A 25,870-nucleotide genomic window follows, 5' to 3' on the forward strand; every position below is an offset into this window, starting at 1 on the left:
GTAAGGTTACATAAACTAACAGATTAACTATAGTAAACTATGGTTAACTAATAATCAGCTGGATAACAAACAGGTGCGAGATAATCAACAGAAATACATTCAATGGGGAAGGCAACTAGGGTGGGAAACTAAAAGGTCATGAAACAAACCAAGGAGCCTAAAAACTAATAATAACCAAACACCTTAGCATTGTGACAGTAACCATAATCAACACAGAGAAATTAACTAAATATGGCGAGATCTATCAAACATAAATAAACAATAAGGACATATTCAAAATTCAAATGCAAACGAAAACCCAAACACCCAAGAATCATAACAACAACAGCTTTTTTTCACAGCACTCTGTTCCATGTTTTAGAAATTACAACTTGGTAATGCCAAGACTGAGTTTATGATTTAGAGTTTGTGTAATATTTCTGGGAACCTGTTCAAAATAATACATCAAACATGAAATAATACATTGAATATGAATTATCTGTCTGAGGTTTTAATAGTCAGCTGTTAATCTGGTTTAAGTTCCATAGCTTTGTTAATTTTAACTATATTCCAACAAAAGAAAATAACGCTTGTAAAATAAGAGCGACTGAAGCTGCATCCTGAAACAATTTGAATCCAAGTTGTGTCCAACCAGAATCAGGACAAGTGGGTTTACTGAAGAAAATAGTCTAGCTAAAATGAAAAAGGTCATCTGCAGCAGCGGGATACGATAAAGGTTACCTCCATCAAATATTAATGGCATCAGAGCTCCTGACAGGACCCCCTGGTAGACAAACAAGTCCATTTAGCAAGGGAGGGTGTTTTAGGAAGCTGTGAGCGTTATGATGTAACTCTTGGTATTTGCTCTGCTTTGAGCTGATCCTGTAAGATTCTGTCTCACTTTCTGCTGCTTTAATGCAAAGGTTCTGCCAAACCGAGACAATCCTGGCAGCGCAACACTTTCTAGTTTGTTTGTTTTTTTTAGACAGAACTTCCTTGGATTTCTTTTAAAAGGTCAGAGCAGGTGGACTGTGACTTCTTGCCCTTATATTTCCAATATTCTATATTAACTTATTGATTTAATTTCGTCATCAAGGGGGGGTATAAAGGTTACAGCCGAGCATACAATTCATCCCCTCACTCCCCACTCTGCCAGTGGGTCTAGAGACATCATGACTGGTTGCAAAGGCCGCCAAACACAACATTTACCTAAATAAATATAGCTTTTTTTAAACTTTCATCATGACATATTGGCAGAGCTACAACCAAAACTAATCTGGAATGTTACAACTGCCCAGATTAATAAAAAAAGTGGATATTTATACCTCAGAAAGGGCAAGGACAACAACCACTGTGATAAAAGATCACAGTGTAGATTCAGATTTTTTTTTCTGGCAAACCACAGAGCAAGACAATATTTTTTACTTATTTTCTAGTAGGAATTGTGTATAATTGGAAGCTTAAGGACCTGTCTGCATGTAATTATAATTTTTTTAAAAAAAACATCAGAAAGATATGCCAGGCCTTGCCAAGAAGTTCATGCAGAGATCTGTTACATGCATAGAAAAGGTATAGGGCATAAGAATAGAGTGTGATGGCATTACATCTCCTGTGCCAAAACTAATCATAGCAAAATCTCCCACTCAGATTTTAATTGATAAAGTGAAGGTTAATATGCTGATTCATCCAGTGAGGATCAGGAAATTAAGAAAATAATTGTCTGAATGTGATATCTTGGAGACTTAAAGCTTATAGTTGGTAATCCTGTTTAGAAACACTTTTTGTTTTACAGGCTAAAATCATCCTTCCATCCTGAAAGTAGTCAATACATTATATATTTAGAAAAAGGAGGTTAAAAAATAAATTTCTGTGGAAGTAGCAGGCCTGTAAAAACTCCGACCAATCCCTGCCGTACGGTCTGAAGGGCAGGGATTGGTCAGAGTTTGACAGGTTTTACAAATATGGTAGTAGCCACATATCATGAGACATTTGGCCTGGCAAAACAGCAAGTTGGTGTTAGTTGTTTATTTTTTCTAAAATTCTTTGTAGGATTTACATATGCACCAACATCAACTACATGAAATGGTTTATACGATGATGTCAAGGCACCTTTAACTTGCTCAGTAATTTGCTGCTTTGGTAGGGACCTTTCTTAGAGCAGAAACTTTTAGAGAGAAGTGGCTTTTATTGGTCCATTTCTTGAAAACACAACGTAATTACCAGAAAAGTTGCTTTCTTAGAACCGACTAGCACCTTTTCCAACAGTTTGCTTTGGAAGTAAAGCACATCAATTCCCATTTTCTCACTGGGAAAACACTGATACAAGGCAAGCCCAGTTTTCCTGCAGATGTCCTCGTCTTCCAGTAGTTTTGATCTAAATAATGTATTGCAGGCAAGTTTGCCTCTTTCTTGGGGGATCCTCCAAGGCACTCAGAAGTATGCTCGGTGCACTGAACTTCTCTTTGCTAAACTCGCGAATTAAAGAAACCTGTTTCCCCGATGGCTCCTCGCTCTGTTTTCCTGTTTACAATACTTTCCGCTGCGACCGAGTTGGAAGTTCACACATCCGCGCTGCGAGACTCGGAGAGAGAAAGCTCTGCAGTTCATCACCGTGTGAGGAAAACGAACCGAGAAAAATAACCACAAGGAACTTCTTTATGTAATCTCTTATGTCTGTGTGTGCCTCCTCAATTCATGAAGCGGTAAACAGTATGCACATATTTTATCGCTGTAAAGCAAAAGTGTGTATTGGAGGGGGTGTTTGTTTGCATGTGATGGAGACGAGAGGCGGGGGAGGATTTGTAATATCGCCGCAATATTAGAATGTGAATAATGCATATAATCTACCTTTCAGTGTGAAATAAGACCGGCCCATTAAATGAAGGCCCTAACGGAAATTGATGATAAGCATCAGAATAGCAGAGCAATCCACCGTAACATTGAAACAATGGTGGTGAGGGGTCTCTGAGCAGTTAGATGAAGCTGTTTGCCTGCAGATGAACAGATGAGCAAATGACTTCCAGTTTATTACTGTGTAAGGACTGTATTAACTAGATGCAGCCTAGGAAATTGAGTAACATAAAAAAAAGAGCGAGTCTGTTCATTTTAAATGTCAGGAAAAAAGTTAAGGAAGAAGAAAGAAAAAGTGCTGATCCACCGTTTGCAAATAGGGATTGTTTAAAATCTAATTTTGGAATGCGCGGGAACTACACTCACAGCTTCGGACACAACTTCTCAGAAATCATACTTCAAGTGTTAGCAGTGACAGGTTTTGACATAACTGAATCAAAAGGCCGAATTATCTCCTTGGCAAGTTAGCTAGCTCTGAAAATCTCTGATTATTAATTCAACCTATTTAGGTGTGATGGAGCAGGAAGGTAGGTGAAAGTTGTGGTTGGACTCCAGGACTAAAGTTGCATTGCCACAGACCAGACACCTGTTTGTCTGGATTGTTTAATTGAAATTAATAGGGACATATTTTTTTAAAGGAGGTTTCATGTTGCAGATGTTTGTTGCTCTTTAACCCCTTAAGTCCAGAGGGTTTTAAGAGCAATTCCCACCTGAAATTACATATCTGAAATAAATCAAGTACAATTCCACAGTTATAAAGTGTAAATGCAAAAGTTAGTATTTGTGTGACACAAAGGCCTTAAAGGGATGTTTCCAAGTTTTAAGTGAGCTTCTGTGTAGCTTCTCCTAGGCATGGACAGATAGTTACTTCATGATTAGTAGAAACATATCATAAAGCAGTGAGTTTGTAAAAGAAAAACAATTTGTAAAATGTATTGATTTAGCACACAACATTCATGTTATACTATGACATTATGTTGCCTGATTGGTCAACTGATAAAAACACTGATAAACAACTCTCTCTTGCAAAAATGAAGAACAGGCAAAAATTTCCAAAACTGTTATTATAAAACATCTCTAGGAGTAATTAGACAAAACACCATATCCTAATTGTAATGTGTTTTTCCCGAAGGAAGGAAGGAAGGAAGGAAGGAAGGAAGGAAGGAAGGAAGGAAGGAAGGAAGGAAGGAAGGAAGGAAGGAGTTTTTAAAGTTTTTATCCTCTGTTAAAAAGTCTTTTAACTGATGGTTTTTAATCGTATTGCATTATCACTCCATAATGCTTTCTTTGGATTGATAAAGTACCATATATTTTGGACTATAAATTGCACTTTTTTTCATAGTTTGGCCGATCCTGCGACTTATAGTCAGGTACCGCTTTTATCTAAATTTTAAATGTTAATTCATACTGACCAACATGAACCAACTAGTAAACATTGCTGTCTATAGCCAAAAGAGGGCGCTCTAGGTTTGTGAAAACGATATGCTACTCCTGTTCAGCTTAAAAATGTATTGAAACATTAACTTCCAGACAACAAAGACAGAACACATGCTGTTTCACTGTTTCAGTCTGTATTCACGCAGCAGAGCGTTGCATGGTGTAGCTCAAAGGACCCAGACCGTGACAGAACCCTGTTATTAGGCCGTCTGTGAAGCTAATAACAGCTAGCGCTAGCTTAAAGCTCTGTTTATAACTTTGCTGATGCACGTTAGCTTTATGTTGGTCTGAGACATCCGCGTCATACTGTTAGCTTAGCATGTAGCCCCATTATGCTCACACTCTAATGGCGTACCGCGCACGTGACGTCACCGTCTCAAGAGCAACGCCCCTTTTGCCGCTTAGGTAGGGCATACAGGTAGAGAACGCCCGTAGCAACCAGCTATTACACGCGATATGACCGACTTTATAGCCGTTAAACTTTCGCAAGACGATGTCCCAGGCGCACGGTTTACTGGTCGAAATGTCGAAGAACACACCAACCTTCAGCTCAAACGATGGCTTGAGTGTCGAGGGCTTAAAAAGACTGGAAAACGGGCCGAGTTAATCGAACGGTAAGTCGTTGTTTTTTTTCCCTGCTCGGCGTTCATGGCGTCGTCGGCCGTTTTTTTTTCTGTTTGTAATCACCGTCCAGGAATCGGTATATGTTGCCAATAGGTAGCTACAAAACAACTGTTTACATCTCAGGTGCCATGATAGCCTATATGCTATCATGGTAGCAGGCGCTTCATTCGATTGCTCGGTTGACAAAGGTAAATGGTATTCAAAATACTCTTACCTGTTCACCACTTGATGTCGCTGGAATTGGGTCAGGATGTTCTTCGGTTGTGCCCTTTCCTCCAACAAAATGCTTGCTACATATGTACTTGAATTTGGTAACTTTTTCCGGGTTGAACTGTTGTGTAGGCTGACAGCACCGGTGTACCCAGCGCACACATTTCTCCTTGGCAGTCTTGAAGAAAACATCCTTCATATGCGGCCGATCAGCGTACCTGAAAAAAAAGCAGTCATTTACCGAGTAAAACCAAGGGTAACGCACCGTCTTTCACAGCGAAACAGCGGAGGACAGAGCAAGCTTGCCCTACCGCGTACCACGTGATGTGACGTCTCGTGACGTCACGTTCTAAAAATAGCTCGCTCGCGGTACGCCATTTCAGTGCAGTTTTGAAATTAGAGCGTAAACTTTCAGCGTAACCAAGTGACCGAGCCGTTATGCTGAAATGCGCTGGCAAGAACTTTCCGGGCTGGAGTTGGTGGCTTGTTCCATTCACCCTCCCAAGCATGTTCCATATTATTCAGCCGGATGTGTAGGCAGCTGTGTGATTGAATAAATTGCCTTACAAGATTTAATGTCAGTGTTCAGTCTTGGATTGTGTGAAATGCATTTCTAAATAAATGCTACTTATATATGTTTTTTTTCCTCTTTATGACGCATTTGTTGATTGATGCGAGTTATATTCCGGAGCAATTTATAATCCTAAAAATACGCTAATCTGGTGTGCATGTTAGGCTTTAGTTTAACGATTCCATCAGCTTTGTATTCAGAAAATGATGTGTTCACATAGTCAATATTTTTACTGAATTTATGTAAGGAAGGTATTGATGCGCCTTCCTTGAGGGGGAAACCATAGAACAAATGAGAACACCGTCCTGTTGACATGTGAATCCATAGAGTTACAAGTCAAAATTGTGCAAAGCATCCGGGTGAAAAGGGGAGGAAGATGGGAAAGAGGAAACCTGGATAAGGAGGCAAGAGTTTTCATGAGTACATGGTGGTGTGTTTTCATAAAGAGAATCAGCTTTTAAAAGGAAGAACATTGTGCTCTCTGCCATCCAGAGCAAAGTGATGTGATATAACATAACATAAATATGGAACAACACAGTGCCTGCTGAGCACTGTGTTGTTTCTGCTGCTGTGTTATGCTGCTGACAAAACACAGGTATATTATTGCAATATTTACTGGGTCACAAGCAGGCTTTATTCAGACAAAAGCCATCAATGTTTTATCAGTAGGTTCCAGAGGACACATCTGCTTCTTTTTATCAGGTGCCACAGACGTCAACAACAGCTTCTGCGGGTCTCAGAAAATGAATGAAAAACTGACTTTCAGCAGGCTTTTATCCAAAGTGAAATCTGAAAAGCTCACATTTTCAGCCTGTCAAAGGGATGATTTGCTGAACAGAAATGTTCTTTTTTATTCTGTTTTTTTTTTCAGTCGCTCCATTATCCTCAAACATAAGCTGGTACAACTGCAAGTTTCTTTTATTGGCTAACAAGGAAGGGAAAGTGTGGGACTTAGCTGTCTTATTTTGTGGTTTGCTTTCATCCAACCTACCTTATCTAAGGTGCATCCTTCAAACAGCTTTAACAACCCTTTATTCAGATATATTGAATTGTCACTGATGAAGACAGTCAATGTCCAAAAAGATTAGAATTTTTTATCTCATTGTGTAAATGTTAATGTGAAGCTTCTTTACATTTAGCGTAACTGATCTTCAATCACAGCATCTTCAAAACATGCGACAGATTGGGTGTTGAAAGAAATATGTGCATGAATTATGGAACAAAATGTACATTTACACACATTTTCTCTTCAGATCATCTCCAAGTAATTTCAGGATTGTAGTGCACTCATCAAGAATAAATCTACAATGACTTTGCTTCATGGTGTCTGAAGAGTGCGGCAATTTTAAAGGAGCATTGCGCAAATATAAAGGTTACATTTTCTTTAATTTCCAATGCATGGTTTTACAATTGCCCATGTGTAAAATGAGGTTTCCTCTATTAACTGCAATTGCCGCTATAGGTTCCATTAGTCAGTTCATAAGAGACTGATTTGGGTCTGATTCTCTGGGCATGTGCGAGACAACACGGGCTTACTTTAATATTAATTACTCAGAGGACTTTACACCTCTAAACAAAAGACCTGTGCAGTTGCACCGGTGCATGCTTTTCCTCTTCTTCCATGTGTATTCACAACACTGGTGGGCAGACTTCTGCAAAAACTTGCACTATGCTCCTTTAAAACCCATTTCTGTCTGACAACCTTTATAGTGTGAAAAGGATGGCTTGTGGTGATGAGTTATGAGATTTACTGCCCAGTTTAGTTTTTTTGGGGGGTATTTTTTTGTCACCAGTAGTTATGACTCGTTATGACTAGTTTTGTGACTCCATTGTTGGTCATAATGTCACCACTCACACCAGAGCACAATAACAGACAAAGTGTGGTACTGTGCAAAGATTAATAAATATTTGAGTAAATAAAGTAAATGTGAGTAAATAAAGTTTCCAAATTATGATTTAATTTATGAAGGGAAAAAGCTGTCCAAAGCAAGAAGATGTGGGGAATTACATCATGAAATAACTGCTATTATCCACATTGATTGAGCACATTTTATGGAAAGCTGAGTTAAGTTTCACTGATTCTGTCAAACCGGTAGAATGACAAATATTCCGTTATAGAAACTGTCTGACTAAATAAGGTAGGCTAACAGATTTGACAAAGCAAAATGGAGGGAGTAATGCCCTTGTAGTTAGAGAAGGGCACTTAAATGCAGCACACTGCTCCCTAAAAAAGGAATGGGCTAAATGCAGAGGTCAAATTTAATTAGAATGTATGTTGCCTTGACAAGTAATGATAATAACAATAATAATCATAGTAATTATTATTATAATAATACTAATAATAATATAGGGTGTACCCTGCCTCTCGCCCATTGACAGTTGGAGATAAGCACCAGCACCCCTTGCGACCCTAATAGGGATAAGCGTGTTGAAAAATGGATAATAATAATAATAATAATAATAATAATAATAATAATAATAATAATAATAATAATAATAATAATATTATATCCTATGCTGAAAACATAGTCACTGACCTTTCTCAGTCAGGAAAGTGTTAAAAATCCAATTCTAACTGTTAACTTTCTGTTAACTTTGTGATTTTCTGCTTGGTGTCTGGTTTGTATGTTTCAAAAATGTGCTGGTGCGTGTTCTTAAGCTGTTTGTTTTTCATTCCAGAATCTTTTTCTACATTAATTTGGACCCTTGAAGCTCCCCTGCTCCTGCCCTATCTGTAGTTTAAACACCCGTATCAACTCTAACACGGCCAATGTCCAGTACAACACAGCAACATGCTCCTTCCATTTTTTATTTAAGGAAATATAAAACATATATACCTTAATTTATTTTCCCTCTGTTGAAGTAGAGGCATCCCTATTTTGTTGCTGTCAGTAATATGAAACATGCGTACCTATGTGTCTGCATGTGTCTGCAAGATTTAAATAGTACTATCCTGGCATGTGTCATTAGCATTTATGATCGCAAATGGCTTATTTTCAAGAAAGGTTAAGGATGCCCTTAGTAAGTTTACTGGGTGAAATTATCACACAAACTACTTTAATTTATAAAACTAATACCAAACCAATGTAGGTTGCACAGGTTTCACCTGTGTTTTTGCATCAGCATCATTGTCATAATATATATATATATATATATATATATATATATATATATATATATATATATATATATATATCTTTTTGGATCGCCAAGTCATCCAGGATTAGCGTGTATCTTTTAAAGGACAGCTTTAGGCTTGTACCAAAGCATTAATTACTCATAAATTTCATTGTCATCCACAGATGGCTTTGATACCTCTATGTCAAGCAGCAGGATTTATATTGGAATTTAAAATTAAATAAGAATAATGTTAAATCCCAGCTTATGGTATTCAAACAGCTGCAGATAAAATAATGAAATATTAAAACACACAACCTCCAGGCCATGATGGCTATTGGATCGGCAGTAAAAGCTATTCTAGCTATTTTAAACTGTTATAATTAGTATGAGAGAGATGAATTGTGGCAGGAAAGAAAATGCTATGAGAATTTTCACAGATAATATGTGATCACAGTTCAGTTTGCATTATGTTTGGCTTATTACCTGAGATTTAATTTTACACTAGAATAAAATGACATCTTCCTTTAGCTTCATATGCCTCACCATCTGCTGTTTTTATGCTGAATTGTTGTCTTATTTTGCACTTCGCTCCCACGCTGGCCAAAACTGTTTAATTGCTCGTATGTTTCTGTAGAGATGAAAAGAAGAAATGGATAAAAGACTTGTACTTGTGGCAGTAAGCAAAGCATGATTGCAATAACCCTGTTCGTTGTCAACACGTCTGTTAAGTTTTTGCACTTTTTGGTCAATGGAGAGCATTCATGGACAGGAAAGCCAAACCAAATCTCCATAACACCCTGGAACCATTTCAATTTCAGTTCAGTTTATTTGTATTCACAACACATGTCATCCAAAGGCACTTTACAAGTCATACGTACAGATTAGTGAAAAAGATTCATATAAGAAAACCCAGCAGATTGCATCAAGTCATTAACGTGCAGCATTCACTGCTTGTGAATGAGCATGCAGCGACAATGGACGGTTGCTTACATTATGTCATTCATTTTGCAGCAGTCCCTCACACTCAGCATGGAAAGCCCTACCGGACAAAGAGACATGCACATAATCACAGTCATGCAGTCACATGTTCACACACATGCAAACTCTCCTAACCATACACTGAAACTAATACATGACAATAGATGCTGTACACACTTGCACTCACCACACACATCCTATACGGCAATGAATTCTGCAGTTGACCCATCCCATAGGGAGCAGTGTACAGCCATGGAGAGAGGCTAAGGGTCTTCCCCAGGGATCTATAGTGGCAGGCTGTGGGGTTTGAACCGGGTTCTTGTAACCCTCTCAGAAGCGTGCTGCTCCAACCAATCGGCCACCACTCCCCCAAGCAAGAACTGGTAAAGAATCACTACAAGACAAATAATGCAGCAATGCAATTCAATTAAATTTTATTTAGATATCAATTCTTGGCACATGTCATCTCAAGACTCTAATCTGCATTGCTGATGGCTTTCCCCAATACTGAGCATGCATGAAGCGACAGTGGAGAGGAAAACGCCCCTTTATGCACATCTCCAGCTGTTAATGGGCGAGAGGCGGGGTACACCCTGGACAGGTCGCCAGTCTGTCGCAGGGCAACACAGAGACAGACAGGACAAACAACCATTCTCGCACAATTAACCTAACAGTCATGTTAGGCTAACAGTCATATTTTTGGACTGCTGGAGGAAGAGAACCTATAGAGAGAACCCAGGCATGCATAGGGATAAACTGTGCATGTTACTTCTGCAAACTCCATGCATGGTAGGATGAACCCAGGACCTTCTTGCTGCAAGGCAACAGCGCTACCCACTGCCCCACTGTGCAGCCCACATTGCTTACTGTGATGATATAACATGCTGTCTGTACTGATGTAAATTCACATGCTGGAGGCCTGAAACAGACAGCCACACTGATGGTATTACCTGTTTTTGTAATAATTAAGAGTCATACAGCATTACCAGTCTATTAACCACACAAACAAGTCATCCTTGACTACAAAAAAGAAGCATGTTGATGGGTTTTGCGCATGACATCAACAAGGTATATAGATCAGACCTAAATAATCTTAAGCGTGTTAACAGTTGACTTCAGAAAGGCTTGTTCAGCTTTAAAGATGTGAAAGGGAAAATAAGTTTCTGAGAACAAAGAAATTCCAGTTGCCCTCCCATCAAAATATTTAAAAGCATTTAGGTTTCTTAAAGTACGTTTCTGCATGCCTCATCTTAAGATTTTCAGACATTTGTGAGGCATTTTCCTCAATCTTAACAGACTATAGGAATTCCAAATAGTTGAGTCTTGGCTCTGATACCTTTGCTGATTCCCTTGGAGGCAGAAAGAGGAAGAATTGAGGCACATGTAAATTGCCTGGGGGGAGAAGATGCTAAACGAGCGTGCAGATGGCTGTGTCAAGCTGGCAGAGGACAGTGGGAAGGAGGGGTGCATGGCACGTGCCCTACTTTGGCACACTGAAAGCATCTAGCATCAGTGGCATGGGAAAACTGTGTATTCAACCAGCACCACAGCCACCCTGCTTGCTGATGAGAACTCCGCCTTCACCTACTATTTAACTCTGTATTCGGTTTATCTCGACACGCAGCATCCAGGTAGACAATGGGGTATTGACAATCCAGCTTGTGTCCCTTTGGGGACGGAGGCTTTTGTTTGGGCTGTGAACAGGCTTTCTGTTAATATCATCCCAGTGCTGATGGCGTCTCAGAGGATCGGGTGTTCACAGGTAAGTCGAGCACAAAGGAGCTGCTGTTTAATGGAATGTTTTGTTTAAAAAAATGGAAATGTCAATTCGACAGTAGCCGTCCTTTAAATGAATTGATCAGTGCCTACGCATGTCTAGTGGCAGGCTCGTTATCATCACAAAAATAGAGGTCTTGCGGGCCGTGAGAAGTATGACGGCCAGTGTTGTGCACACATGCATTCAAACGGACGCATTCATGACTGGGGTTAACTTTCTGGAAACTTGAAACTCAGCATTTGTTCTTACACTATGGCGAAAGCTGTTTGCTCCACTTGTGAAAGCAAAATCTGTCGAGCTCTATTTGGCATTACGACATCAATTCTTATTGCCACATTGCTAGACAGGACACTGGGGGGAAAAAGAAGAAATTTAATGCTAGGTAGACTGTTGAGCACTCTCTGTAGACTAAAATAACATCGCCTTTCAGAGGAACATCTCCAGTGAAGAAGATAGAGTTACATTTTATTTAAAGGAGACATAAGCAAAACGTCATTATTTTAGATAGAAAGGACTAAAAAATAGTGATGCGATAAAGAAAAGGTATTGTTTTAGATGGACCATGGTAGGATGTCACACTTGTTGTTCTCCAGTCTGTTGTTTACAAGCCTAACCATAAAATGCCACCGTCAGAGCAGGGTAGGGTAGGAGCAAAATGGCAGAGACCACACCCGGCAGATTGAAATGTTGTCTTGCTAACAGCATTATAAAGTTATGAGTTACTTACTGGAGTTATGAGTTGGTTTTAGCGTGAAGTAAGGAGAGACATTTTTGTGAAGAGAAACTGACCGTTGTTAAACAGCGGTGGTGGCCTCCGGGTCCAATTGTGAACGTTGTTAATGCAGAAAGACTCAACAATCTAAGAACAACAAGCGGCCATCAGAGCAATAACAATTGTTTGTTAGGCTGATGGTCCTCTTTTGCATGTGAGCAACCGGTTTAGATTGTCACCGTTAAACTTGTTGATGAAGGCACTGCTTATGAGGCTGCAAAGAAGAGATAAAACGTTTCAACAAAGAACCTACTCAATTTTCTTTCTACTACATCTACTGTTTACTAATTGTAACTAGTTACATTTGGTAAAGTAAACTACCCAACATGTTTCACTGCTACCCCAAAGCCTTAGAAATGACTTTGTAGCCTCTGCCACACTGATAGACGTCAACATTCTTAAATAGCTTTGGAAGAAGGTGCGTTAAAAATCAGTTCAATTCAGTTTTTATTTATACAGCACCAATTCAAAACACGTCATCTAAAGGCATTTTGTAAAGCCAGTTCTATCAAATCATACAGACAGATGTGACCATCTCAGGAAATCCAGCAGATGGCAGCATTTACTCCTAAAAGAGAACATGGCCACAGTGGACAGTCAATTGCTTTGTGCCATTTACTTTGCAGCAATCCCTCATACCGAGCATGCATGTAGCAACAGTGGAGAGTAAAACTCCCTCTTCACAGGTAGAACCCTTCAGCAGAACCAAAACTAGGCTCAGTGTGACTATACACACAAAAACAACACAGAAGCACTGATTCAGGAATATTTCTATGTTAGAGAGAATAATAGCAGACTAGCTCCATAGGTGGCTGTATCTTGGAAATAAACACGGTTAAGCAGATAAGCCGTTTTCAGGTCAAGGGGATGAAAGAGAGCACATAAAGTTAAAGCTCAGCTAAAAGCTTTGTCTAGGATGGAAACAGGGCTAGACTCTGAGAGACAGGACCAGCTGTGTGTATGAAGTTGTTGACAGCAGTAGCTCAGGCAGTCTTCCCCCAGATTGTCCTAGTTAAACTGAGCACCAGACCAGATGTAGCTGCTATCAGGAGAAAAAAAGAGACAACATAAAGTTAAAAGTTTAAATATCAAAAAATAATGCTAAATTGGAGCTATCTCTGCAGCATAGCTCAGGGTAACCTAAGCCACTCTAACTATAAGTTTTGTCACAAATGAAAGTTTTAAGATTAGTCTTAAAAGTAGACAGGGAGTCTGCCTCATGGACCAAAACTGCACTGCAAAAAGGGAACCAAAAGTAAAGAAAAATTTCTTGAAATTAGTGTATTTTTCCTTGATATAAGCAGGTAAATAAGACTATTTGCCAATGGAATAATATTTTTTTTGCACTAAAAATAGGAACAATTAATCTCCATTATCTTATTTCAGGTGCAAGGTATCTAATTATCTTATTTTAGGGGTAAATATACTCATTCCATTGGCAAATAGAGTTATTTAACTGCTGAAATCAAGATAAAATACACTCATTTCAAAAAATTTTTACTTACTTTTAGTCCTTTTTTGCAGTGTGGGAGTTGGTTCCATGGGAGAGGAGCCTGATAGCTAAAAGATCTGCCTCCCATTTTACTTTTAGAGACTCTAGGAACCACCAGCAGACAATGCATAGACTAGTTTTTCTGTCACTACTGACAGGATATTTCTAAATTCGGTAATATTCTAGAAATGAAAAAAGGAAAGCCTAGAAAACAGTTTACTATGGGATTTTTAAATTACATGCCCTGATCAAGGTTTCTTACTTTATTGCCAAAAGCCAAAACACCAAATTGCTCACATTGTTTTTTTCTTATCAAAACAAATTATTTCACAAAAGCATTTTGAGTTTAGTTGTTTAAATTCTGCCTGACCATAACATTTATTTGTTGACCTGGCGCATGTTAATTTGGATAAAAACAGGAAATCTGGAAGGAAACAAATATTATTTCATGGTATGGTATTTTAGGGGTCTAAAGGTGCAGAACTTATGAAAATAATCATTTTAATGATATGATTGAATACCATAAGCTGGGATTTAAAATGAAGTTTTAAAGTTCAGACACTCCTCTAATAGCTTGACATTTCTTGATCTAACCAGCTCTTTTGGCTCTGTATTTCAGGAAAAACTAACAAATGTGTCCAGTAGATTAGACTGCATATAAAAGTGGGCTGTTATAAAACAAATGTCCTTAATGGGCAGAACCATCAGACTGCATCCTTATTGTTGAAACATTGAGACTACGAGAGGAAAGCATGGGAGTTCTAGTTAAACACAGTTGCAGATGAAACTACATAGCTGAAGAAGATGTTTTTATTGGCCCAAGTCATTGATTCTCTCTATAGTTTTAGCTACAGGAAATAACCTTTTTTTCTAATCTCTTTGCAACAAAACTCATTACTGTGGATGCTCAATATAGGGAAATATCTATCCGCCTGCTTCCTACCTGCCTAATGTAGCGTGTTATTAGTCTTATTGGACTGATACCCTAACTTCCTTGCTTTCGCTTAGAACAATCCTTTTAAGAATCATGAATTTTAATTTATGGATACGGTCTCTGTTTTTTGGCAAGCTTAACAAACGTCTCCGTTAAAACTTCCACCGTCGCACTGTGTGAAAATCCACCAGTTTCCTGCGCTGAAGAAGACATACATTTTACAGATCTCACAGTCAGAAAAGAGGGTTGATGGGGTTCAAACGCAGGCTAAACAGGCATGGAGCTGGACGCTTAATAAAGCTTATTTAGGGCATAAAATGCAGAGAAAAAAGAAAGGTTTGAACGCCTGAACAGGCACAAAAACACCCCAAACAATATTATAAACAGAGGGGCTAAGAACTGGACGCTGTTCACACGTGACTATGAGGTCTTTTCATGTAATTTTCTTGGATTACTCAGAAACTGTTTCTCTCAGCTAATAAATATTTCTACGCTTTAAACATAGGTGTCAAAAGCTGAAATAGAGACAATTATTCATGCTTTCATTTCATCTCGTCTTGGCTATCGTAACAGCCTTTTTATGTTTCTGAAAAAGAAGGATCTTGACAGTCAGTTCAAGATGCTGCTGCAAGGCTTTTAACCAACACACGGAAGAAACAGCACATTAGTCCAAATGTGATCTCTTTACATTGGCTACTGATACTTTTCAGTAACAGAAGTTCCATTGGTTTCAGTAACCAATGCTCATTTAAATGTGTCCTTTCTTTTAGAACCCTGTGTGGCCAAGCTCCAGCCTATATCACTGACCTCCGTACTCTCCTTCTCACAGTTTAAGATCCTCCAGTCAAACGCTGTTGGTGGTTCTATGTCCTCTTTTGATTCTTTTAGATAGCAGCCAAAGACCTACTTATTTAGATTGGCTTTTAACTTACATTATGCTGTAGGATGTTTCACGTATATTGCTTTTAATCTTTTCTTCTGTTTTATTATTTGGGTTGTTTTTATGGTTCTTTTAAGGTGACACACTTTGTGGTTTTTATCCTTTGAAATGTGCTATGTAAATAAAGTTTACTTACCAGAAAAAAGACAGCACAAACCTACAAATGATGATGGAAATCTATACACCGCTTTTAGCAACATGCAGCAGACGTCTTGCCGTTACGAAATAGTCACTGCTTCCAGAGAGACTTTTTAAAAGGAACGCATGACTTGGACAGTCGGAGCTTCATCTACTCTTTGCAAATGTGTTTAAATGATCTACAAAACTGAAATCCGGTTAAAGATTTCTTGTGGTTGCTAATGTCTTTTTATAGTAACCAGAAGTGCACAAGACAAGAAACGTTCATCTCCTTCTAAAATAGAAAAAAAATTAAAAATCAACAAAGCATATGGAGCAGAAAATTAGATCAACTTGAATCACATTGGTTACAGAAAAATCAATTTAACCTTAGCAGATTTAGCAGAAAACAAATCAACACCATACATAGTTTCCCCTCTTTACTTGTTCTGCCTTCACAGGTTGTACCCTTAAATGTCAGACTTTTGAATAAAAGTTAGATTCACTTGAGAGACAACAAGGAGAAAACGCTAGAAAAAATATTCAACATCTAACAAAAATGTATTCAAAAAAAAAAAAGGAAATGTCACCTAAGCCCAGAAAGTCAAATTAAATTGAAAAAAAAATATCTCTGTAACTGCATTTAATCTTCTGCATTTCATATTTTGTCAGTATGTGTTTGAGCAGTTATTTTTGTCGCTTGTATTGCCATTTAACAAATCCAATACTGTACGAATATGTTTTTCTATTGTTAGCATGATAATCTATGGTGAAGATAGAGACTATCATAGATGAAACAAATAAAAAAACATACCCATGAGTGTTGATTTTCTATCTTTAATGCAGCACCTCTTTGCTGTATTATAAAAACCTCAAGAGATGATCACTCTCATAGCGGCTGATTTGTACCTAGGTGGTTGTAGGGCATGTGCTTTAACAATAGCTCGTTATACTGTGGACAGTTTCAAGGGTACAAAAGAAAAACGTGGTTCTCAGTTTGGAAAAAAAGCGTCTGACTGATTTGTCCTCAGCAACTTTCCAAACAGAATGTGCGAAACAAATGAGAATGGAACAAAAATTGCATTGTGTTTGAAAGGGCCTGGTCCAACAACAACAGGGACGTTTCCTTTTAATCAGACAATACAGGCTGCAGATTGGGCCTTTGTGAAGCTTTGCTGGCACATGCACCGTTTACTCCAACCTTTTTCAGCTGAAAGTGCTTATGCTCTCTATCTGACTGAATAAACAAAATCGGGGGGAAAATTGTGTCTGTGTTGCATAAAAATCTTGGGTTTGTACTGTAGTACAGGGTACTCTCTTTATAGTTTACAGCTAAAATTTGTTTAACAAACATGCAACCAGATTAGGGCTGGACGATATAGAAAAAAAGCATATTGATAAAATAGAAATAATATTGATTGATACTGATTATCATAAAAAATCTATATTTTACATGCAACCCTGTCCATTTTATGCTGTTTCCTAATTACCTATTTTTAGATACAGAACACACAAACACTGAATTCAAACTCAATCCTTTATTCAACCAACTTCCACCAAAACTGCAAGTTTTTAAAAAGAAAGAACGAATATGTGCTCTCTGAACTCTTTGAAGGGGCGGAGCTTGATGATGGACCGTTCCTGAGTCTGTGTTTGTGATTGGTTGGCAGGATATTATGACTGTGGTATTAACGTATGTGATTGGCTAGAATGCAAAAAGAAGGAAAACTGTTCTTCTGTTGAACTTTTTATTGATTTTTATTGACCACACTTCTATCTATATATATATATATATATATATATATATATATATATATATATATATATATATATTGTTATTGGATTAAACCAGATTCATCAATACATTTTTTTCAGAAAAAGGTTTGAAATGATAGCAATCTAGCTAAATGTTTGCAGTTTTCATCAATGGATCAACTGAGTAATCAAAGCCAAACAAGCATCCATTCTATTGAAAGATAAAGGACAGACGTTATCACTTTTACAACTTGCCTATTTCAGTTATGTTGGGGCTCGTAGCTCACAATATAGAGGTTTATTTTAATAGTGAAACCTGAAAAATATGTTTAAAAAAAAAGAACAGAAACAAAGAAAGTCAGCACAAGGCAGCTAAAAAACCCAGATCAAGTGTGATAAGTTACGATACTTGGTATAACTGCAACAAAGTACGTCATCCATTCATCCATTGTCTTTTACATATCTCAGATCAACTTGTAGGGGTCAGAGAGGAAAGGCCAGGTATTCCTCTCTAGCAACATTCTGCAACTCCCAAGCAAGAATGGAAATATAGTGCAGTTGGTTCTGGGTTGGGCTGTTTGCCTTGTCCCGATGGGATGTGATAGTCAAACCTTCTAAAGAAGGCATCTGTTCGATGATCCCACTTTTAATGCTGAGCAGCAGCGTCTGTACTTAAGGCCTGTTTAGTTTGAAAAACTCGTCTTCATTTCACCAGACAGCTTCTTTCTGCTGTGAATCTATAGGAGACTCAGGGTTCAGGTGCACAAGGATCCCTTCTCTGTTCAACTCACTGCACAAACAATGGTGCGCACAGAACAGAAGGCAATGATCACACAGTGCCTATATTTTCTATGCATAGACAATCTGTGACAAAATCAAAAATGATTGGTTAGAGAAAAGGTGGGATACTGATACTTTCAGCGCCTCCCTGGGGGAAATAAGCATTAGCTCGTCTTTGCAGGGTTAATCTTGATCCCTCCATATCAGACCATTTGTTAATTTAGATAGTTGACGTCACAAATTATTATTTATTATCGTTCCTGGTTAGCTTGCTGCCATAGGACTCAGAGCCTGCATCAGAGTTAGAAATTAACAATTTAGGTCAGAATTCTGTAACACACAGTAGAGCAAGTTAAGTTCAGCCACTTCAGTCTCATACTCTTAGCCTTATTCCAGGACTGGACAACCAAGAGTCTGGTTTGTTTGGCTTTTTCTCACCTTGATAGACCAGAGCAGCATCTGGTACATCTGTTCTGGCGTTCAGATAGCTGTGATGATCAGGGTAGCAGATCATCCGCTATTACCATCTAACATAGAAAGGATTCCTGGATCAATGTGAGCTTCTGTGCTTTCTGTGTCTCTGCTCTGTCTTCGTCTTCTCTAAGCCCCAGTGGGTCGAGGCAGATGAGCGTTCACACTGAGCCTGGCTCTGGTTCTGCTGGAGGTTTTCCTCCCTGGTAAAAGGGGAGTTTTCCTCTCCACTGTCGCTTCATGCATGCTCAGTATGAGGGATTGCTGCAAAGCCATCAACAATGCAGACGACTGTCCACTGTGGCTCTACGCTCTTTCAGGAGGAGTGAATGCTGCTTGGAGAGACTTGATGCAACCTGCTGGGTTTCCTTTTATAGAAAACCGTTTGACCAATCTGTACGAAGGATTTGACTGAATTTGACTTTGTAAAGTGCCTTGAGATGACATGTGTTGTGAACTGACGTTATATAAATTGGCATTAGCGCAGACAAGACCCCAATCAGTCCGTTCTTTCCCTACTCCATCCCACCATTTCTCCTGAACAAGAAAATAAGATGCTTGGACTAAGACTGACCATGGACCTAAAAGGAGAATAACACCTTTTTCATTTAAGAACCATGGCCTCAGATTTGGAGGAGCTGTGATTAGAGGTATTTGTTACATCATATGATTTTGGTTTTCTTGTTACTTTTTTTTTTTCCAAACATGTGTTTGATCCCAAAAAGGTTCTTTAAAGCTAATTCTACAATTGTGGCTGTTCAGATTCAAAATGCTGACACAATGAGAGAACAAGGCCAGACAACCACTCTGATGTTCCTTTGGCTCAGACACTGTGAAACAATGAGTCACTGCAGCAGATGATTATTAAGGGTAACATTTAAGGGGGAGAGTATGGAGAGGGCGGTCAATTTAATTTATTAAAGCAATTCACAGAAGCCTGCTCTAAAAAAAACACAACAACAACATTAAAACATCAGTCATCTAGCTGCTGATTGAGGAAAGAAGTGTTTCCAACAGAGAGCCCTTTTTCGGGGGGGAGGAGAACTTTTTTCTCATCTCCCATTTTTTTTCATGAATCTCACCCACTTTTCTGTGTACAGGATCTTTGAGGTGAGTGAGGATGCTCACTTCATCCTTTTTCTGTGCGGCCAAGAAGGCAGCACACATCCGTCAGACACGTCCCCATTGGGAAAGTTTTTATTCTGGTCAAGAAACCAATTTTCCATTTACAGTAACAGACTGTTGCGCTCTGAGGTTCCATCATCCAAACGTGGTAGTCCCTTCCTGTTAGAAAAGTGAACCTCCAAAGGCTCATTTTATCAAAGTTCACCTACAAAGTGTCACTCGGCATCAGTGTTTCATCCACTGGCTACTACTGCAACCTTAGGCAAAAGGGAACTGCAGCAATCCTCCTTGTCTCCTAACTCATAAACACATTTCTGCTTAAGGCGAACGAAGACCGTCTTGGCTTGCTTTTACAAGCTATGCCCTATAAGTAACATATTATCCTTGTATTATATCTAATCTCACACAAATGTGTCCAACTGCGAAGGAAACTAGAGTAAAGTTCATGTTTAGGTCTGCCCCCCAGAATCGTGTGCAGTGATATAGAGAGACAGTCCCAGTGCAGACTGCTGGGCTTCACCCAGAGCCTTATAGACGCAGAGAGTTTTCTAGCACTGTGCTAGTTTCTGCAGCTGGAAGGTCTTTAACCAGCTCATCACACTTCAGAGCGCTTCTGGGATTAATCTGTTTCAGCAGATTGCAAAGGACATTTAGAGGACAATTCCCACTTCTCATTCTCTGCACTTTGTCACGGAGTATTTGGGTTATCCAATCACCAAGTGTTGCATGTTACGGCACCGAGTGAGCGTCTGCATTTGACTTTTCCAACAACTGTTTAATGCATTTTAGGAGAGCGTGCGTCCAGATCGAGCTGTAACAACTTAAATATCCGGAAAAAAATTAATTTCTAAAGAAACTACTTTATTATTACGTTTGTGTCGAGGTGAGTAAGAAGACTTCAAGCTGTTTCTTTCTACCTTCTGAGGCAAAGCTGGACGCTGAGGAAATGACCACCTGTCTATACTTTTCTATATTTAAAACGCGTATTTATGGGGAGAAGAAAATATATTTTCTTATATCTCATCATCAGTGGCGTCAGGTGCTCACCATATGGAGCACCTTACATGTGATGGATTGGTTTAAAGAAATATGAGGATGTTCAACACGATAAGAGCAGATGCTGGAACTGCTTTGAAAAGGACCGGGCTGCCTGTGAGTGAGGGATGGGGAAGAGGCCTGTGGCTGCATCTGCCGCTGGTGTGGAAGAAGAAAATAATACCTGCTTTTATGACACAGTCTCTAAAAGGCTCCAGTAACACCAGAAAAGGTCACAAATTGTTCCCTAGTTGCTTTTATGAAGGAAAAGAACAAACAAAAAAAGAGTTGCTAGAGGGGTCGGAATAATTGCTAGACTACACAACAAAACCTGCACATCGAGATTAAACTGTTTAAAAATCTATCTGGATAGATGTTCAACTTCACTGCTGATTTTATCTAAAAAGAATTGTTGCTAAAAAAAAACTGACTGGAGAACAATATTATCCACGGAGCTTTTCATTACCACTGCAATCGGTCTTAGTGTGGATTCTGGAGCTTTAGGGTTCGCTGGATGACAGTTTCTGATGAATGCGGTTAAAACTGAGAGAGAGAGATGAATCTGTTATTTCTATGTAAACAATACAGCGGCCACGATCTCTGACATGTTCTTGAGGGAATGATTTACAAGCATTGACTGAACTGCTTCAAGTCCCCCGCTGGAGACTTGTGTGTTTCTAACAATGTGCCACAAAACGGCGCACACACACACACATAAGGAGACCCGCCACAGCCCGGCTGCGACGCTTTTTTAAATTACCTTTTTGTGATCCAATTACCCCCCTGCTGCAATCAGTGACGTCTGTCTCTTTGTTTCGCCACAATTTGTCTTCTGCTTTTGTCCTCGATGGAGTATCTAAACTGAGAATCCCTGACCTTGCCTCCCATTAAGATATTGCAATCCAGCTGTGCAAAAACGACAGAGGCTTCTTTAATGGTGGGGCACAATTAGGGAACGATTCCTAGAGGAGGCTCCTCAAAAAAGAAGAGAAAAAAAATGAAATTGGAGGTGATCGGTTATATGCTGAAGCTTGTGTCCACAAACCTTGCCTTTCCTACAATAAACTCACAGCGTTTCTTTTCCAAGCGGTGTTGCGGGTCACAGAAATCTACATGTCACAGTAAAAACTACCTCCTTTCGCACTTCTTCATAAAGAGGTTAACGCAAACCAAAAAAGTTTCCCTTCACCCAGATTCGATCATTGTTCCCCCTCCCATTTTAGAGATGATAAATGGGAATAAATATGAAAAGAAACTCGATAGAAAGGTGAAATGAATCACAGCAGAATGTATGAATAAAAGTTACAAGGGGATTTATTTAAACTACAGACAAGACAATGTCAAGTAGAGCTGTAAAAAATATATACACTAGAGCTCATATTCTGTTTTTTTGTATAAAACTGAAACTGATTTGTCAATATTATTACCAGTTTGAACAATTACATGCATTTAGCTTTGTTCAGTCTAATATATGTTGTCTGGCCCCAAAAAATACCTTGTGGATAGATGGCAAATCCAACCTATGACCAGATAAATACATGGGAGCAAATGAAGAGACCAAATTATTATTATTATTGTTCCACCATAAAAAGGCTGCATTGACCATGGAGCTATGTGTGTATATATGTGTATATATATATATATATATATATATATATATATATATATATATATATATATATATATATATATATATATATATATATATATATATATATATATATATATATATATAGCCGTGGGTGTGGGGAGGACATTGTTAGACAAATATCTACATAAATGTTTAAAGGAGTCGTGGTGCTCATGATGGACAGCTCTACTTTTGCCTCATGAATCCTCTATTCTGCTGTCTCCATATTCCACAGAACGGCGTTTAACTGAGAGGAAAGCTGAATCGTGGTTTCGTGGTATCATAGTATTATAAAAAATGTGAGACAGAATGTTCATAACATTAGCTAATTGATCATGTTACACATTTTTGATAAGAAAAGAACTGTTAAATTGCTTCTGCTAAAATAAGGTAACGTATTGATTATTACATTTATAGTAAAGTTGACTTTTATAAATTGCTATTTTGTTTCTGATGCATAGACACATAAAGAGAATGGCAGAACGTTACCCTGAGCTACCTCTGTAGTTATGCTGCTATAGGCTTAGGCTGCTGGAGGACATCAGGGTGTATTATTCTCACTCTGATGAGTTCTCCTACTGTTCTCTAATTGTTGCATTATTTGTTGTCATTTAAATTTTTAACTTTATGTTCTCTGTCATTTTTCTCTTCATAGAAGGTAAACCTGGTCTGGCGTTCTGTTAGCTATGAAGACAAATCCCGCTTTTACCATATAACATAGAAAGTACTCCTGGATGAATGTGACCTTCTGTACTTTCTGTCTTCTCTAAGCCCCAGTGGGTCGAGGCAGATGAACGTTCACACTGAGCCTGGTTCTGTATAATCTGATTAAATTTGACTTTGGAAAGTGCCTTGAGATGACATGTTTCATGAATTAGCGCTATATAAATAAAATTGAATTGAATTGAATGTAAAAAAAAAAAAAAAAATAGTAAAACATATGCTGTCCATCTACCAGTTGCACCTTGTATGAACGTTATCTGCATCCCAACCAGATGTATGCTGGAGGCGACAGAAAACATCTACATGGGGTACAGGCATGTGCTTTGTGTTACACATGAGCTAAAAACCTTTCCTAATTTCCAGTCCCAGAAGAAGTAATCAACAGACAAATTAAATCATTTGACATTAGGATGAGTAATGGTGCTGGTTGCAAATGAAAGTATTAACTCTTGATATAAAATCACAAACAATTTTCATCTCCAAGTCCCATGCACTGCGAACTAATTAGTTTTGGCATCCCTCTCAAAAGTCTCTTTAACAAAGTCATGAAATTTCATATATTTTTCTCTGAGCAAGAACAGTTTACGTTAAATCCTGGCAATCCTAAGGATGAGTTGTGTAGTGCTGGCAGCTAATCACAGCTGAAATCTGCATTAGATCAGTTTTACTGTCCTACTTGATCTTAAAATACACATTAGCTTAAAATCCAGCGTGCGTGGATGTATTTTTCTCATCTCCAGCCACAACAGCGTAATCTCTAAACCATCGCTGGCAAACATCGAGCTTCGGTGTCAGTCATCAGGAATCAAAGAGCCCTGGGCTTACTTCTGATCTCACAATTCAGCACCAAGATTCAATAATCAAAGAGGGAGAAATCCATCACAGCGGCGCAGAGAGACTAATTTCTCCACCGACAACAGCCCCCAGAGACTGATGCAATAATGTCATGTGTTGTGCACTGGGGATAGGTGAAAAATCGCTCACAACATCCAGATTTATTTAAAGGATCTAAAAATAGAACTCCAACAATGCTGGACAGTAAGCTTATTTTACAGAAAGTAAAAGTGGTGACAGAACTGCACAGAAACGTAATTATTTCTGGATGTTTTTATTGTTTATTCTTTAAAACTAAAATATAATACAGTAACAATTATTGCAGCCTTCTCTTTTGTTCTAATAATACTCTTTATAAACAACTTTCTGATAGACATACTTTTTAATCACCCTGTATGTTTATTACAATATGCATGGAAACTAAAGTTATATTCGTCGTTTGTGTGCAGAAACCTGGTAATTAAAGCTGATTCTGATTTTGCTAATTGGAAGAAACAAACAGCTATTGCACCATAAATTCAGGTACATGACAGCCAATGAGAATGTGCATATTTCACTCAGTTGTTTCAATGAAACTGATCATGATCATGAATATATTTTTCCAGATTCATTACCAGTAAAGGGATTCAATTCAAGCATATATTTCTGTTAATTTGGATGGTGACAGCTTATAGCTAATAAAACCCCAATATTCAGTTTACCCGCATATTAAAACGTTGCATTAGATTCAGAGAGAAAGCATTTTCGTCCCAGAAATGTCCATGTACAGTACGATGTGCATACATTTATTTATCGATGCAGTATGGCATGGAGGTGATCAGTCTGTGGCTCGGCTGAAGTGTCGAGGAAGTCCAGCTCGCTTAAATGATTCCCTTCGACTCGTCTGCAACTTTACGCTGAGATTTAAGCCATTAGGATCTTGTGCATCTACACTTTTCCTTCAGACTCTGGCTTCTTGATTTCCAAATGAAAAGTTTACTTTCATCTTAAAGGAGAAGTCCGGTCAAAATCAGAATTCAAACTGCTGAAAGTACTTTAAATATAAAACTACTACATACTGTGCAAAAAATTATACGTTTTTTTAATTATGAATCATTTTCATTTAATCATGTTTATGTGGAGGTATCCATCTTGGTCAAGAATAGTACTGTCACCTCCCATTTTTTGACGTCACTCGGCGGACCCGCAGTTGAGCAAGTTTCAACGCTCTGTTTGTCACGGCGCACTATTTTCCAACATGGTGACGACTGGTGCTCTGTACGAAGCAGAGAGTGATGAAGTATTTAGTGACAGTGATGAGAGTTCCGTGGAGCTATCATCATCTGATAGCGAGATGGATTTTTTTAGAAGAGTTTCTTGACAGAAACCAGACATTTGACGGAATCCAGCGTACCTATTTCCAGTGCAAACTCAGTCGGGTCCTACAGTATATATGTATACACGCGTGTGTGTGTGTGTGTGTGAAGTGTGTGTGCGCGCGCTCCGCCGCAGCACGGCTTTGCCGGCGCTGCAGCGGAGCACACACACACACACACACACACACACACACACACACAGCGGAGGAGAGATCGCTGAAGTGACTTAAGTTATATATTTGCCCTCTAGTGAAAAGGGCAGGTGGTCATTATTGTATAAATATTAAAATATAAGAGCGTTCCAGCACATGCTAGGGCGGAGGGATACCACATCACATGTGGTATCCCTCCGCCCCTTTGC

Source organism: Fundulus heteroclitus, chromosome 3, assembly GCF_011125445.2.
Source record: "Fundulus heteroclitus isolate FHET01 chromosome 3, MU-UCD_Fhet_4.1, whole genome shotgun sequence".
NCBI lineage: Eukaryota > Metazoa > Chordata > Actinopteri > Cyprinodontiformes > Fundulidae > Fundulus > Fundulus heteroclitus.